A 7,090-nucleotide genomic window follows, 5' to 3' on the forward strand; every position below is an offset into this window, starting at 1 on the left:
TTTAGTGTAATTCTTAGTTATGTTTTAGTTATCTTAGTTATATTTTGCTATGTAACAGATTACTCCATAACTTAGAAGTTTAAAACAACAAATATTTATTATCTCACAATTTCTATGGGTCAGGAATGCAGGCACAGCTTAGCTGAGTGCCTCTGGGTCAAGGTCTCTCATGAGGTAGCAGTCAGTATGTCAACTGGGACTGTAGTGGAGAATCTGCTTTCAAGTTTAGTTACATCATGATTGTTGGTTGAATTTCAGTTCCTCACAACGTGCTGGACGGAGGGCCTCATTTTCTCTCTGTCTGTTGACCAGATCCTTTTTCAGTTCCTTACCATGTGGGTCTCTCCGTATCTGACTGTCCTCAGAGAGGGTGAGTGGAGAGAGCAAGAGAGCCACCAGGGTGGGAGTCCCAGTCTTTTAGTAACCTAACCTTCGAGCCATCCCATCACGTCTGCTGCATTATCTTCATTAGAAGTGAGTCAGTGAATTCAGTCCAAGTGGAGAGGATTAAACAGGAGTAAAAATATTGGAGGTAAAGTTTATTAGAAGTCATCTTAGAAGCTGTCTGCAACATTTCCCTTACAGGCAAATTGAGAATCATCAAAAATTTAAATATAAAAAAAAATGGACCTCATCTTACTTCAGGCACTGCTATACTCTAAGGGATAGAAAGATAAATATAACACAATTCCTGTCTTCCTGGAGCTGGTGGTCGGTTCAAGAGGTAGAACTGGATAAATGTGATCAGTGCTGTAAAAGCTGTAGGAATTGTGGGAACAAGGAGAACTTTATAAGATGTAAAAGACGTTGCCTTCACAAAGGAGGTACAGCCTGGGCTGTGTGTTGAAGAGAAGGGACCACCCTGATAGGCCAGAGAGAAAGCACCTTCCAGCGTGTGCCTGAGAGCCTTGTAGGAGCTGCAGGCATCCTGAATGACAAAGCCTGGGGTCTGCATTGTGGGGAGTGACGAGCAATAAGGCTGGATGGAGGAGCCAGAAGCCATACTGTGAAGGGCTTTTTAGGTCATACTAAGAACATTGGACTCTATCCAGTAAGTGGAATGGAAACACTGAAGGATATGACCAGATATGCACAGTGAAAAGAACAGCCTGACCCAAGCTCCATGTGAACGGCCTTGCCAATAAACAGGCCAACAAGGAGAGGGATAGGTCTCATCTCCGGTTACAAAAACTCCCCTGTCAGAATGATTAAGTCATAACCAGGTGGAAAGCTCTTTGTGAGTTCCTTTACTTCAGATCAAATCACACATCTCAATGACAATGCACCACATCTCAATGATATGTAATTTCTCACAGGCACCACCTTTTGTAAAGCAACTGGAAGAATACGATTTAAATTCATTTCCAGAGAAGAATGGAAGGAAATAGTGGTATTTCTGCCTAATGTTAACCATGATGCAGCCCAATCCATAGCTCCTTTATTTAGCTTGCTAAATTCAATGAATCTCTAAATACTTTAATTACTTCCCCCACTGCAACTCTATGCCATTCATTTCTTCCTCCACGGTGCAAACTCTATGCCATTCATTTGTTAAAGCCTCCTTTGAAATTCATTTTTCACTTTTGCCCAAAGATCCATAGGCTTTCTATATAGAAGTGAAAAGAAGCAGTGAGGCAGATAGTCAGTGATACTTAAAACTAGATGAGTCACCCGCAAGGAATGTCTGGAGTGTGTTGGAAGGCTCAGCCGTGTGGTGTGCCACAGTCTACAGTCTGGTAAAAGTCCAAACAACCCAGATTCTATTGAAGTCCGTAACCTTCTTTTTAGTTCATGCTGAACCCAAAGGGCTCACCAATATTTACTAAATTTACATCATCGTCAAAGGGCAATAACACTGTCTTTAGAGTATTGTGTGATGTGACTTCTGGTAATATAGTGCTCGACTAAACAATGAAGATTTAAACAATTTGAATGTGTTGGGTCCCTATTGACAGTAAGCCTTGCTCCAATATTTTTCAGAAAAACCCCAAATGACTGGGTCAAAACTACAGGAAGTGAGATCCAGTTCACCCATATATGTAGAGATTGTATGTCTCCTATTGAAAAAACAAAATTTTCTCCATGAAATTTTAACTTCAGAAACAAGTAGGAAAGCTGTGATTATCTTCAAAAAATTATTTTATTCTAGATTACTATATTTTATAAATTTATCAGCAAAAATATACTTTTATTCTTCGTAATTTATAAGCAGTCCAGCATGAAGTTCAGATATCAGAAGCAAAAAACATTCATTTTATTACCCATACCTTCTTAGTTAGGATCATGGAGGTGTTTGAAATTATCATTTAATTATGACTTAGGAAAGGCAATCTTTTGGAAAGATTAAAGGATCTGGCATGGCCCTTCAGAGAGGGTAATTGCCAAGGAAACTTAGCAAATATAAGTTAGGCAAACTTGAGTGATGACAGATGTAGAAACTGAGTGACACAGAATGAAGTGACAACGCAAAATTAAAGAAGATACTCTCTAGTCCACTGTGGCTGATATATTCAGGATTAGAAATGTTTCTAAGATGTACAAAACACTAGCATTTTGCCATCAGATATAAGTTAATATAGGAACTACCAGAGTTCTAAAAGTACAAACCTAAAAGTAATTAAGAAAGTATAACTTAGTAAGAGCATTTATAAAATATCAATAAGATATTTTGCTATTTTGGAAAGCTGTTAATGCCAAAAACTCATGTGGGCATGCTGTAGTAGAGAAATGGAAGTATATATGGAAAAAGAAACAGCCAATTAAAGCCAATTTCTACCATCAGGGCATTTTTAATTTAATATATTATTGTTGGGCATTTTACTTTCAAGACTTTTCACATGGAAATTAATGGGTTTCAGGCTTTAGACTTTTACCTTATGAGTATGTGATTACTACCTCAAATATAGGAATAGAGTACATATGACCAGTTGAAATATAATGTTAAATTCATCTTAAACCAAACTTTAGATTATAATATTTTTTGCTAAGGAGCAGAAAGAAGGACCAGTTGGGTAGGGTTTTTCTCCTATCCATTCATTTCAATATTTATCAGGAATCTGTGTCCATAGAGAAAGAAAAAGGGCAAAGTTGGCTCTATACTTATAGGTAGTAAAGGTGTGGTGAGACGGGGCCAAGCAGAGTGTCCTCCCATTCCATGATTGGGTAACTCTTAACGCCACCACAAAATGAAGTACCAATAAGCTTATTCTCCCAAGTCACTGGTCTTGGGACTTTGGAGGTTCATTTTCACCTTCCTCTTGTTCCCTTCACCTACAAGCTTTCTTTAGCCCTGCACATGATCAGTCATTCAGTTAGAGTTGATCAACAGTGCTAAAAATACTCCTACTCATTACATGTACCCTGCCACTTCATTTAAGCTTTCTACTTTGTGCACGAATTTGGACTTGAATAGTAGTCTCTAGTTTCACTTCCTTGTTTACCACTTTATTTTTCTGCCTGTCCCTGGCCTAAATAAGGGCTTCTCAGCTCTATGAAGGTGGAAGTGCTAAAATTTCTGCACTGTTTCATTCAAATAAGAATATATTTCAGATAATGTAAAAGGATCTCTGTTACTCCATACTATTCCTCTCTGGGGAATCTCCTTTACATCCAGTCTACGCCATATTTCGCGGATGATCGGCTTTACCAGCATGTTTCTGTGTCTCCTCCCTTTTGTTACTCATCATGCTTATTCCATGAAAACTGTCTCACCTCAGCCTCAGCTAATATCTCTACATGCTTCTTTCTTCTATGTCACTTTCTCTCCCACTGTCCAACATCTGTTTTCTCACGTTTTCTCCAAACTTGTTTTTCTGAAGGAGTAGTTAGCAGCATCTACATTTCTCTACATCCCCCCTTCTTCCCATTTGTATCTTCTAATCTCTGGGCTGACTCACTCCTCTCCTCCTTAGTTCCTAAGATGTCAAGTACTACCAGTTTCCTGATTTCTAGTTCCTCCAGTTCCTTTCTTTATAGAACATGAGCATATTTGCATTTTGATTAGCTTTGACCAGGCTCTGGATTTCTCTCAAATCACTTAATTTTTTCCTTCTCGCTTTCCTTCCTTGTTGCCTTCTTTCCTCCTTTCTTTCTCTCTTTCATTTTCTTCCATTCTTTTATTTTCTTTTTCTCTTCTTATTTCTATTTACCTCCCTCCTTCTCGCTCACTCTTTTCCTCCATCCCCTTTCTTTTTCTTTTCTCCTTTTTTCCTTCCTTCCATCCTTCTTTCCTTCCTTCCTTCCTTCCCTCTCTCCCCCCCTTCCTTCCTTCCTTCAATGTTTGTCTCTCTGTAGGTATGAAATATAGTCTTGATTATTTGATTCAGACAAACAAGATATCAGCTGTGTTTCTCCCACTTCTTCCCAACATCATCTCATGATCTCATGTCAAATCTTTTTCAGGTTTTACAAGAAATTCAGTCATGTGCAAAATAAACTTTCCTCAGGATTGGAGAGAATTGGGAGCGAGGAGTCATACTGTACGATCTGTAGTATTCTCTCATCTCCTAAATTTTTACCCCTTTCTCACTCAATTTTTCTCCTCCTTAATCCTTCATCTATGGATTCCTTGTTTGCCTCTGGTCCCAACTGTTCAGAGTGATGTCTTTCTTCATCTTAAGCCTAGGAGTAGAGGCTTAGAGGCTTAGCCATTACCCAAGGGTACTTACTATTATTAACCAGATTTTTGTGGGAAAAATACACACTCCTGAACAATACTCCAAACAGTGGAAATGTAGAAATGAAAAATAGATCTTCTTGGACCCCAAACCACCAGACTCTCTCCCTTTAGGTAAACACTGAACTGAGTATCTTTCTAGGAATATTTCACAGCTATATAAATATGAATGTGTATATGTCCTTTGATAAAACACAAACTGTGTTGGCTTCCCTGGTGGCGCAGTGGTTGCGCGTCCGCCTGCCGATGCAGGGGAACCGGGTTCGCGCCCCAGTCTGGGAGGATCCCACAGGCCGCAGAGCGGCTGAAAAAAAAAAAAAAAAAAAAAAAAAAAAAGTATAAAACACAAACTGTGGCATAGTAATTGACTGTTCAGCTCAGGGTTTTGTTGTTGTTGTTGTTGTCATAAAGTCACCACAGCATCTCATATTTCTCACTTTTGTTTAGCTGAGTAATCAGCAAGGGCAACTATTTTGGAGGAGTTCATCAAGTTACAGTGTTAAATCTGTTTGGTACCAGGGAACAACATACAACTAGACCTTAATTCTCATTATAAAGCTTTTCCAACATGCTATTTTTTTAACTCATAACTGTAAATCAGGCTCTCTTAATCTTTTTAACCGGGAAGAACATGCAGACTGAAGTTCAGGTCTCAGGGAAGTCCTGCACAAAACTGTGATATCTATATCTCACAGTATATTTGATTGATCAGTCAGTTATAGATCTAAAAATCCAATAATAAATGCCAGTGTTTCTTTGAATCAAGATGGCATTTCCAAATGCGGTTCTATTTATTATAGCTAACTTATTAACCTGTTCTTTTTGTACAGTTTGCCCCTCCACCAAAATTATAATTGCTAAAACAAGTGGATATTGTAGGTGAAAGAAACTTCAATTTTTCTTTTTTTTAAAAGTCCGACTTAATTTTTTTAACCTTATCCATATTAGCCTAAAAGTCTCATTGCATGTTCCTTCAGTGTGGTTTGCTAATGAGATAGGGTGTATGGTAGATGCAAGAATAGTATTTTTTGTTTAAAAGTGAGAGGATATTTTAGGCAGATTTTTGGAAAAAATAATAGGTCAATTTTACTATTCATAAAGTTAATTTTTTTCTTCCCATTTCATAAGTTTTACGTACACATAAGGTATACATAACAAATTTCTGTTAAAATGTCTCAAGACAAAATCATATTTATTTCTTCCAAAAGAAGGCTTGGTAGACTTCAATTTGTAATACAGACTGCAAGCTGATTTAATTAAGGCTCTTTGCAATATGAAAATCTGTTAACCATATGAATAATAAAACTGTAAAGTCATAATCCAAAGCACTGAGTGAATATACAGCATATGACACAAATTTTATATAAATTTTAAAAGTATATTTTCTAATCAGTGATATAAGACTCAGATATAGGCTTAGAATTATCAAAATATATGCATGAGTTGATTATTTGATCTTATTCATGTGTCTACATATGATATAAATATAATATTTGAAATAACTGTGAAAAAGTAAAATTTTACCTCTTTAATCCAAAACTTATGGCTTTTTTTTGCTTTGTTTTGTGTTTTGCTGCCAAAATTCTCACTTTATTATTTAAAATTATATAAATAACCAGAGCTAACATTTTCAACAAAAATGAGACAGTTTCTACCCTTGCTCTTGATGTTTGATCAACAAGAAAAAGCTTACACACATATGTAAGAAATTGAAAAGTACAGCAAAATGTTCATTGCTTTCTTATAATGGCAGGATACTTTTGTTTTATTTTGTTTTGTTTTCAGAAATCCAGAACTTTTCTAGAGATCAGTCAATTTCTCTTCAGTATATGATCAGATGTAGCTCATTAAGTTCTTCCTTGTCTCTCAAATTCACATTCTGTGGCTGAGAAGACTGTTCAAAGATAGATTCCTTCACACAGTCATACATAAAGACTGTTCAGTACAGTTTACCGTATTCTCAAGAGTTCTTGGGGAGTTCCCTGGTGGTCCAGTGGTTAGGACTCGGCACTTTTACTGCTGTGGCCCAGGTTCAATCCCTGGTTGGGGAACTAAGATCCCGCAAGCCAAGGGATGTGGCCAAAAAGAAAAAGAGTTTTCAATAGGATTTGAAACTTGCTGATCTTTTTCCTTACTCTCAGGCCCAAGTAGCAAATGAAACATTTTATGATTTTTTTTGCAAAATAATCTTTACGAATATTCCATTTCCTTTGATATCCAAGAATTGCATCACTTGAATTCAAAACATCTTCTCCAGGACCTTGCTGAGATATGTACAACTGGTTCCTATGATGCAAAGTGCCCACCAAGTTCTGCAGACCAGGGTTGTGTAGCCATGCTTCATCTTCAAAGCATTTCAGCAAAATTTCTTGATAGCACTTCTGCAGTTATCCTTTCAGTTAAGACATCCTGATG

The 7,090-nt window shown here is 37.2% G+C and overlaps 1 non-coding gene across 1 annotated transcript; it reads left to right on the forward strand.

The window, feature by feature from the left end:
• The first annotated feature begins 6,654 nt into the window (after nt 1-6,654).
• TRNAK-UUU (transfer RNA lysine (anticodon UUU)) lies at nt 6,655-6,726 on the forward strand. Its single transcript has one exon. It is a non-coding gene; the product is annotated as a tRNA-Lys (tRNA).
• Nucleotides 6,727-7,090: the final 364 nt, after the last annotated feature.

This window comes from Physeter macrocephalus, chromosome 1 (assembly GCF_002837175.3).
Source record: "Physeter macrocephalus isolate SW-GA chromosome 1, ASM283717v5, whole genome shotgun sequence".
NCBI lineage: Eukaryota > Metazoa > Chordata > Mammalia > Artiodactyla > Physeteridae > Physeter > Physeter macrocephalus.